The 11,740-nt window shown below is 36.2% G+C and overlaps 1 pseudogene; it reads left to right on the forward strand.

Moving 5' to 3' along the window:
- The first annotated feature begins 5,003 nt into the window (after positions 1-5,003).
- Positions 5,004-8,913, forward strand: LOC110943160 (annotated as a pseudogene).
- The last annotated feature ends 2,827 nt before the right edge of the window (positions 8,914-11,740 follow it).

Raw genomic sequence — 11,740 nt, forward strand, 5'->3', positions numbered from 1 at the left:
CATTGTCATTCTTACACCATACGAACCTAGCCACCACCAAGAACCTTTTTAGTCATCACGAACGGCTAAAACAGAGATCTGGAAAAAAAATCTAAACATAAGATCATCTAAAACGACATGAATGTTAAAAATCCCTAAATATGATGTTCTCCGTCACAAAACAAAACATAACAAATCAGAAACCCTAGCGCAACTGTCAAGAGAACGCGGCTACTACATCGTTGCTGCTGTTGTCATCGTTCTCCGTCACAAATCATAACATCCACTCTAATTTAAAACTGAACATTTATAAATTGAAAACTACCTAACATCCACTCTAATTTAGAATTGAACATTTATAAACTGAAACTACCTATACAAATCAAAACAAAAACCATAAATAAATCAAAGAACTAACGAACATCAGACTACGGCGCCGACGGAGAGATGCCATAAACTTCAAAATTGGAGGCGAATCAGCAAGGCAATAATCGATTGTTGTAGATGATGTGTGAAGGAGATGATGATAGATTTGATTAAGAGGAAGATGATGAAGATTGATTGTTGTTGTTCATAAAAAACGAATCTTTAGAAGTAAGAAGGAGGCCAGGGGAGAACCGCAAGCAGATTGGGTTTTATCCTGGGTGGTAGCAAAGAAGAGGTAATCGCACATGGAGAATCTAGGGGTGGTGGTTGGCAGAAGTCCTGGCTGACAGAGGTGGCCGAGAGAGATAAATGAGAGGGTGGAGGAAATGAGGGGGCGGCGATGAAGAAATGGATTTCCGGAAGAAACCCTAGGTGAGAGTGACGTTAGGCGGGTTTCGAGCTTTAAATATGGAAGTACCTGAATGACCCGAATAGTGTAAACGGATCTCGCGTCGGGTTTCACTAAAGGGAAATCAAGGGATTGCAAAATGGCGGGAAAATGAGGTTTGGAGGTCCTAGATGGAGGACATGTGTCCCCTACGTATGGCTTTTATTAGGTTAAGAAGATATATAACACCATATAAACACCGTATAACACTATGTAACACCATATAACACTATATAATACTATATAACAAATATAACACTATATTTTGTCTGATAGCATGTCTATGGTAGATGTACAGTGTTATATATTGTTATATATTGTTATATAGTGTTATATAGTGTTATATAGTGTTACATAGTGTTATATGGTGTTACATAGTGTTATACAGTGTTTATATGGTGTTATATAGTGTTATATACACTTCTCACACTTCTGGATTAATGTACATGATCCCTGTATATGGGCGGGGTTCGGCTACAAAGTCCGTTTTTCCTACAAAGTGTACAAAGCCATAAAACAACACAATTTCAACCATAAAACACACTCAAAACCCACAAATAACAGAATGAATATCACTAAAACACAATATCCAAACCCTAACAGTCTATAAAAACTTCAAACACACCACCGTAGAAATATGGATATAAAACACAACATGATAATCAACATAAAACACACTAATGTTAGTCATTCGACAATCAAAGCCTTATCATCCAAAACACAACACAAAACTCACAAATATGACGTTTTAGTAATCTTCACTATGTTATTTGTGGGTTTTGAGTGTATTTTTATGGTTGACATTATGATGTTTTATGACTTTTTACACTTTGTAGGAGAAATAGACTTTGTAGCCAACTCCCACCCCCTATATATATATATATATATATATATATATTAAACCTGTACAACATATACACCAAGTGATGGAAAAAGGATTGGATGTTAATTTAGCCAACGTACACATGTTAATTTAACTTGGCGTAATTTTTTTCATTTCAATATCAGTTAAAGTTTAAAGGTGGAATATTTAACCCATCAAGTATAATGTTTTTCGATGAGTTGAGCGACAGATCTGGAGGATTGGTTTTTGTGGATTCGTATGCTCTTGATCTCATGTTTTTACTGTGGTTATCCAGTGTTTGACAGGTACATAATCAATGGAAGTTGAAAAGACAGAACCCACTAGGAAACGCACCAAACTGGTACATTTTCTTGGATCTTAACTTTGATTATTTCCATCATGTACCAAAGCAAAAGAAGATGCATTATTTGCTCTTAGGTATTACTCATATACTATTCAATTTTATGATTATATCTTGTGTTTTTTTTTGTAATTGTTTTGTAAATTAATTGTTTTGTAACATTTAAGAACGTTGAGAGGGTGCCATCAATCTCGGGTCGGATCAATGGATTGGAACAACCACATCCTCACAACAGGAGGAATGGATGGCCGGATCGTAAATAACGATGCCAGAATTAGAGCACATATAGTCGAAACATACTCCGGCCACCACCAGGAGGTTTGTGGGTTAAAATGGTCAGCTTGTGAATGCACTAATGTCTATCGCCTTTGTCAATCCGAATCGTAGCAGAAAAATGATCAAAACACGGTTTTATAAATTTAAATATAGGGTAATGGCATTATTATAAATAAGGAAACCTTCCTTATGAAAGCACTATATATAGGAGTGTTTTGAGTTAATTTAGAACTTTTGTCATTTGCTATATTTGGAGAGCTCTTGGATTCTAGAGAGAGAAAGTAGCAAAAGGTGGTGATTCAACGTGTAATACATTGTCAAATCTTTATAGAATCATCGGTTTATTACGTTCTTGTGTTCGGTCCACATACGTACTGTCACACCCCGAAATATCAGAGCTGGCGTGACTGGACTGGTATCTTCTTTGCACAGACAGCAGAAGCAAATAGCTAAGACTTCTAAACAATGAACACCCGCTAAGTACTCGAAATCCCGTGGGTTCTCCTATTCCAACCGTTCCATAGTTTTGAAAAATGCCACCTGAGAAAGAACATGCGAAAAATCAACATAAAGTTGAGCGAGTTCATAATTTGTTTTGAAAAAGATTTAAAACAAATCTTTCTGATAACCGGTTTTAAAGTTGTTGAGAAATATAATAAAATCATTTTTTTTCTCGGCATGTTATATGAAAATTGTGGGTCTAGCCCACGAGAGTCTTTGTGCATTGCACATGTGAGAATGGGCCGAGCCCAAAAGAGTCTTTGTAAGCAGGACCAACTCAAAACGTTACCAAAGTTCGTACATCCATGTGTTATGAGTTTGTGTCAAATGAATCTTAAAGACATTTGAAAGTTTAGGTATCGAAATCGGGTATGTAAAGCGCCAATGAACATGTTGATCATTAATGTGTAGCTAAGATATTAATATGTGTGCCGACATAGGAAGCCATCAACCCGTAAGCAATTTAGTACCGGTCCACCCGGCGAGGGTAACAAAGGAAACTCCATATGGCCTCACAAGGACCTATGAGTGGGGCTCGCCCTGTACTCGATAGATCTACCCCCTTTGTTTCGTGGTCTTAAACAAGATTAATGGTGCTTTAAGTATCAACCTATTCGCACGTGATCTACTAATTCATTCCGTAGCTTAACCATACCAAAGTAACATGTATTTCCCCCCGAGAGTTGTAAAACCGAAATGTTAAAAAGAAAAGGGGGACATGAACTCACTAGGTGTCCTGTTCTTCAAACGCAGACCAATGCAGCCCCGTTGTTATAACTAGGACGATCCCGTCCCTACTCATGAAAATTATGCACGTTTCGAAAATACGTATTTGATTTGTAAAACCGGTATATTTAGTATAAATCGTTCGTAAACCATTTGAGTTCTTTGTAATCCATTTGTAACACGGTTTAGAAATCTGAGTTTTCGTTCATCGAAAAGTTGTTTATTTTTGCAAAACTTGCATGTCTTTCCACCCCCGAAAACGGTGGTAAAAATGTAAAACTAGAAAAAGTGGGGGTTATGAACTCACCTGGACGTTCCTGTGCAAAGCTAGCTTAGCGTGATTCCGAAGTGTCGTTCCAGGAACGTGAATTAGCTAGTGTGCATCTATAGTATTCCTAACAGGGAATAACTTATCAGTTTCTAATTTAAACGTAGCTAAACTACGTGTCCGAACTCTACCGAGTCGTGAACTAAACAGCTCTAAGTTAGTGTTACCTTGACTTAGAATAACCAATCTATGGTTATTTGGTCCCGTTTATAATCGGAATAAAACTAAGTCTCGAAAACGACTTAGTTTTCGAATGGTTTAGAATATATATATATATATATATATATATATATATATATATATATATATAGGATTAGGTTCAAGAGTGAACACTAGTGTAGCTTGCGAACTGAGTGAACTAATCCTGGCTATACACATGTGTAGATCAATGTTCAGGATTTGATGTTGAAATACGCTAGTGTATTTTACGATTTGATGATGAGATCCTGACCATACACGTGTGTAGATCAATGGCCAGGATTTGTTCACTCAGTTCGCAAATACACTAGTGTTTACTCTAGAACCCCACCCTATATATATATATATATATATATATCTATACTACTTTAATAAGCATATAGGAAGGGCAAGAATGGTCATTTGCCATTGTACAATCATTTAAAGCCCATTGTACAAGCAGTTAAGCATGGATGTGTTGAAATTTTTTTAACACGTGGCCAATAAAAGATTAGGGTTTCTCCAATAGCATCTCACATTTCAAAATTCAAATCCCGTTCTCATCTGTTTTCTCTCTCTATCTCTCTCTCGATTCACATCTCACGTTTCAAAATTTTTGTTATCCCGCCCCCCATCTGCTATCTCTCTCTCTGACTCAAGAAGATCAAGCGTATACAAGGGGATCGATGAAGATTTCACCAGATCGATGAAGATTCCGACTTCTCTCATCGGCGGTTGTAGATGCTGGTTGTCTGGTTGATCTCAGTTTTGACCATTCGACAAATCCTGAGGTAAGATCTTGAGTTTTCATCACTGATTGCATGTTTTGGTTCATTAAGTAATCGTATTTTATGTTGGCCGTGAAGAAAATGTTTCCCAAAAGGTTGGGAGTGGAGTCGGGTGTAAGAAGTAGTGGGAACGAAGCTGAACGCAGAGTAGCCAGATCTTTTTTAAGCTCCCCCTAGATTCTCCATTTTTTTTTCTCAAACACGCTTCAATGGCGTCCGTACAATGCAATCAAGGTACGCAATCATCACTTCGATTCAACTCTTAGGTTAATTTTTTCACTAATTTCCATTGTTTCTAGGGCTCGAAAGTGCTTATGGTTGGTGCTGGTGGTATCGTTTGCGAGCTTCTCAAAACCCTAGCTTCTTCATGTTTTCGGGATATTCATATTGTAAGTCAACTTTGCGCTAATGCGAGTTATAGTTATTGTTGTTATCATTGTTTATTATTAAATCTTCATTGACTTATTCTGTTGTTTAGAGTGTAATTAGTGGTTTGTGGATGCTTGGTGGTTGCTTTTTGACCTTAGGGCTTAGTTTGTTTGCTATGTTTTGGTGTAGTTGGTGTTAGTGATACTGGTTGTTGACACAATTTAGCGATGAGATTTGTTTTTTATATGATTAATGGATAATAATAGTTCTATTAGTTTTTAACTATTTTTTGTTATTGTTTAATTTTATGATGATTAATTGTATATGTTTGTTTTTTTATTTTTGTTTAGCTGTTATGATAGTAAACTTGACTGGATTTGGATGAAGATGGTTTTTTTGAAAATAGGTACACATTTACTGAACCAGGTTACTTAATTTCATATCTGTTTGATAATGAATGTTAATTTTAATTTTGATGGAAAGAAGATGCAAAACTTAAGATCCTCATTGAAAACTATGGTACTGGAGGTGATTGGGTTGATCTCCCTCACAAATCTGTTAATTTTGTTTTTAGTTTTAAATACGAAATACAAAATAAATATTTTTCTAAAGAATACGATATTCTTATGAATTAATTTTAACATTCGAGACATTGTGATGCAATTTTTTTTCGGATTTTAGTTCTTGCTGGTCCGTTTTTATATTTCTATACAAAATCCCTAATCGTCTTTCACAACCGCAGACATCCGAACAGTAGCAGCCGAGTGAGAGTGTGAGACACAACTTGACAAAAATTGGGCAGGCAGTTTTGTTGAAAGAGGGGTTCTAGGAATTGCACCAGCTATCGCATACATCGTCAACCGCTAATTGTTTTGTTATATGAATTACATTTTGCAGCGGGTAACATTTCTAGGCAAAATACACATTCAGATATAAATTGTTTGTTTCGATAAGGAGTCTAATATTCAGTGGCTTTTATTCAGTTTCGTTCTTTAGCATGTTTAGTGTATTTGTTATGTTCTTGATTCATTCCCAGGTTTAAGGGTTGCTTATTAGTCTGGTATCTTCCGCTAATTATATTGTGTTAAATATCTAACCATCTTGCTGCGTTACTATCTAAATAGGTAGAAAGAATCGTTACTGAAGCTGACAAGTTCACAAAAGAAGACAAGGAAAAAAGTTACGCCAGATTCAGTTGTTTACCAAACAGAGAAACAATTAAAGGGACTAGGAGACAAAGTTCCTGCATATGTGAAAGAAAAGCTGGAGGCCAAACTCGGTGAGCTCAAGGTGGCTATATCTGATGGGTGTTTTGGTTTGGTTTGTAGATTGTTACGCTTTGGTATAGGGCTCCGGAGGTTCTGTTGGGATCGGCTCATTACTCGACTGGAGTTGATATGTGGTCTGTCGGTTGTATTTTCGGTATGTAATTCCAAATCAATGTCCCTTTGCTTTTGTTATTGATTATATTGGTTATGATCTGTGTTTTATTATGAGTAATCAACCGATTTAATAATTCGTTAACTTAGAAGATATAATTTACAAGATTAATCTTGAAGATTAGGAATTGATACAACAATCAAATGCTATCTTATCTATAAATACAACATTTAAAGTATAAATCTGAATTCTGTTTTTGTTTTGGAGGCAAAAATTGGATTGAGTTATCATAGTGACAGTGTGTAATTGTTTAGAAACCATATGAAGTTATTGTTGTTTCGCTTAAAGTTTCTGGAATCATTTCAGTTTTGAAATTGTGTGACATATAAAGATCAGGATGTTTAGGTTAGTTTCTTGATTGTAGGTGTTTTATGTTACTGATTTTGATTGTGATTATCCGCAGCTGAAATGTGAAGAAGACAAGCTTTGTTTCCTGGTGATTCGGAGTTCCAACAACTACTTCATATATTCAGGTTCTTTTTATAGCTTAACATGATTAAATGACATTTTTCATTTAAATTCAACTAGACAACATAAATGTTTGGCCTTGGGTTTAGAAGGCACAACCTTGGTTTTAAAACGCGCCCATAATGTGTGATGCGCACGATGCACTAATGAGATTGCATCAGGTGATGCGATCTTGCCATTACGTGATGCGAGAATATGCGCTCTAAATCGCATAGCGCGCTCGCATGGTGCGCACATTACTCTAAAATTGACCACTTTAGAGTAAAATTGTACAATGAGCTTGTAGAATGTGCTTAACAAGCTTGTGCAATGAGCTGATGAAGTTGTTAAATGAGTTCCTACATAGATTATTTGTGCCTTTCGCATAGACTTCTTGTACACTTAAGAGTTCAAGGCTTATTTTGGTTATATTGAACTTCTTTCATGGTACTAGAGCTATTTTGTTGTATTTAGTTTATTTTAATTTCTAGATTTTTGGTGTTTAAAGTTAACATGTTAAATTATTATCTATAAATATCTTACACTCATCACACATTGCGCATCGGCCTTTGGGATCAAAACGCGTCGGAGCGCATCACACATTTTTAAACCAAGGGCGCAGCCTGATTTGTGGGGTGAACAAGTAGATTGGGATAATCGTTCATGCATGTGTGGTTCAAAACTGGTCAAAAGTAGGATCATATGGATGCATAAATGTAAAAACAATTAAAACAATCATTTGTGATCTTATGTTAACTTACAGGCTACTCGGAATACCAACAGAGGAGGTGTGGCCAGGTATCAGCAGCCTAAAAGACTGGCATGTGTATCCGTGTTGGGAAGCACAAAATTTGGCAGGCGCTGTTCCGTCATTGGGGCCTGAGGGTGTAGACCTTCTATCGGTATTCATCATACACATAATGTTTTTAAGTTAATTAACAGTTAGGTTTTGATAAATGCTGTTATAACTTAATTTCATGCTTTGTTGTTTTCAGAAAATGGGATGCACTCTTCAGCTTGGTATAATCTAGGTATGTTTCTTAGAGATAAGGGCCCAATGGCCTCCAGAGAAGCTGCTGATTACTCTAAGGCTGCAGGTTCCGGTCGCTAGAGAGAGGCAGAGAATCGGTGGGTTCCGGTAGCTGGAGGCCGAGGTCCACGCCATTTCGTGAAGACGAGTTCAACCGATTCATTGGTTCTTCCCCGAGTCTGGTAAATAGATATCTATCAGATTGTTCAAATTCATGTTTATTGTTTTGTCTATGCGTTTAATCGTTTGATTAACGACTCGATTGATTTATTTGTAACCATTTGATTCGTTGATTGTTGGATGTGCAGATGGCGATTTAATCCATGTGCGAGTGAAGGAGATGCATAAAATCTGTTGCATCACGCTCAAGACTTCAGCTGTCAGAGATAACTCGCCGGAGCCGACCACGACCTTATTTATGGCTTGTTCTGTCTCTGATTTGAGATCCGACATCACTGCACTTGGATTTCTGTTTTCTAGATCGGATTCTGGTACCGGAGGTAGCGGTTTCGTTGGGTGTGGTAGAAATAAACTAATTACGTCAATGGGGTTGGTTGGATATCCAGACGATTTGTTTTACACAATGGTGTTTTGTCCTATTCTAAGATCCACAAGCTAGGGAGCCGATGTGTCATCTGGAATAGTTGTGGAAGCATTAGACAACAACTCGAATTGTTCTTCTTAAGGTAGTCAATTTTTATCGTATTTTTTGCAACACTGGAATTGCGGTACTCAATTAAATTATGACATAACACCACAATTTGTTAGATTTTGAATTTTACATTAAACTAGATTTTAGGATTTGACTAATTACATAAAATGATTTTGGATTATGGCGTTTCGAATTGATTGGATATTTTGTGTATTGCTTGGTTAATTGGTGGGTATTTGAGTGTTTGGTAATGCAGTTTGGGTGCAGTTCATGTGCTTGATGAAAGTCCTGTGTGAATTTAGTTTTGAAAGTTAAGATTTTTAGGGATAGTTATGTATTAGGTTTGGAAAGGGATTGGTTTATGGTTTATAAGACGAAAATTCTTCCCACGACAGTGCTGGTTGTTAATACCACGTCTTAATTACCCTTGGTCTGGAAATTATCATGACATTCAATGATTCTTTCATGTGCAACACCATCAGGTTGTCACTCATTGCTGGTTGTATGATCTGTTAAAGTACATATAAGTTAGGTTTGATTGTTCATAATTTTCTTTTTTTTTTTTTTTTTTTTGACTCTCAAGATCTCATTTATCTGCTTACATGTTCGTTTATTTATCATAATATTATTGATATCTCCAAGGGAGGATAGGCTGAAAGATGAGGGTGAAGGACCGAAACCCGTTTCTGAAGTCTACTGTGATTCTGCTTCTTTATAACTTTCCGTGTTTGTGCTCGATGAGGGTGGCTGCATCTTGTCTAGGTCACCAGATCCATGTGCCAAAGCCCAAGGTTACATAATGGGTGCCTCTATGGTGCATGATCTGTGTGAAGATGGTTAAGCGGTTTATGTGACTCTAAACTGCTCTATGTAATAAAATCATCTTCTATCAACATACTGACAATAAAGCAGGCCTTGCTGAAGGACATGCAGAAATTCCCTTCTTTTGAGTATCACTTTAGTTAAGAATAGTTCTCATTTATATGTAAATAGGTAATGTTGGCGAACTTCAAACGCTCTTTTAGGAAATTCTACAACAAGTCAACAACCATTCTATATCATTAAGAGCCAACAGGTTGAGGTAGATGCAATGTTTGCAAAACAACTTTCTACCCATCTAACCCATTCAAATTTTAGAGCTTTTGTGCTCATTTATGTGAAGTTGAATATGATTCCTTGTACGTATTTGTATCATATTTGTATCATAGTATAGATGAAATTATTAACTCTAAACACTAGCAAGTGTTGTGTTTTCCGTTGCATCGTGAATTTGATTTTGGTTATGGCTCAAAACCGAAGCGCCCCGTACATAGCCCTAAAATCACCAACTTAAGTGATATGTTTCCCGCCGCATCGCGCGGGTAAACGACTAGTATATATATATATATATATATATATATATATTTATATATTTAAATATAAATATACTTACGGCGTCGTGTTAGTGGTCGCGATTAGGAATACGTACGTGGATAGCGGTTCGTGTCGTCATAGTTGTCGTAAGATGAAAATAAATATATACATATATTTTAAGCCGTGGTGTTTGAAATATAACTCAGAATTCAGTCGTTTGAACTAAATATAAAAAAACTATATTTAATTCGTAAGAAAGTTTAAAATCGGCGTTTAAAATAAATATAAACCTTATATTTATTTTATAAATGTGTTCAAGTAATTCGAAAAGTCGACGTTTAAAATAAATAGAAACCTCATATTTATTTTATGAAAATGTTTTGGTATCTCGAATTATTGGTGTTTTGAAATAAGGTAAATAGTCATGTTTATTTTATATAAATGTCGAGTTTCGTTAAGTAGTAACTTATGTTTGTCGGAATATTTTAACTTTGTTTTTGAAATTCATATCACGTTGCCAAAATAAATCATACACTTTATATTTACTTTGAAGAAGAATATACTTTGACGTCGTTTAGGAATTATAAATGTTTCGTATATCGGATTTTTACGGAAAACGGACAGAGTTTCCTCTGTTTTTAGGATAACCCGACAAAAAAAGTCGTCGTATTTTCTTTTCAAAACTCAACCAATAAATCAACAAACAATATATATATATATATATATATATATATATATATGTATAACTTTTCGCCAAAATTTGCAAGAATCATAAATAAATCACTAATGTATAAACGTTTTAACCAGTCGAGCTCGATTCGCGTAGGTAATTAAAACTATGTAAATAACGTAATCAATAGCTATCTTTACCATCTCTCGTTGTAGCACCCCGTGTTTTCGAATGTCAAAGTCAAAGTCAAAGTCCAAGTCAACTTTGACTTCTTTGACTGTAATTAGTCTATTCTATGTTTTATTTGTATTATGTGGAGTAAGTGTTGTTAATCGGAATGAATCGAAGTAATCGAATGTTTAATCGACGCGAACCGATTTACGACTGTGAATAGTAGGAAGTAACAATGCGATAAAGTTAACTAATCAGTAATCAAACCGATCTAACCATCATCGAACTCGAATCTCGAATTACACGAACTTTGGTTGTTGTTATACGTGTGTGTGCGCCTTATGTGTTACCTGTGCGTGTTTACTTTATGTTTTGTGTGATGATCAATCGAAGCTCGAATCGAAACTGGAAACTCAAATCGAATGCAATCGAAATCGAATTATGACGAATGGTAACATAAGGATTGGGTGAAATATAGATGATTGTATATTAGATATAGTGATTGGGACTGAAAGTAATTTGAATAGGAAACTCTATCTATTCGTATCGTCTTCAATCGAAATCGAAATATCGAAAATCGTCGCACCGAACACTCGAACCAGGCTGTGGATCGATCAGGCTGTCAGCCGATCGAACAGCCCAGCCGATCGGACAGACTGTTCGATCGAGCAGGCTGTCCGATCTGGATGCCTGGCCGATCGGCCAGCCCTTTCCTCTTTTGGAGCCTATAAATAGGGCTGTCATTGTCATTCTTTCCACTTTTGGAAACTCTCTGACCGACCAGCTCGTGCTCCTCACCTTTTCTCAGATTTCT

This window comes from Helianthus annuus, chromosome 5, assembly GCF_002127325.2.
Source record: "Helianthus annuus cultivar XRQ/B chromosome 5, HanXRQr2.0-SUNRISE, whole genome shotgun sequence".
NCBI classification, from domain to species: domain Eukaryota; kingdom Viridiplantae; phylum Streptophyta; class Magnoliopsida; order Asterales; family Asteraceae; genus Helianthus; species Helianthus annuus.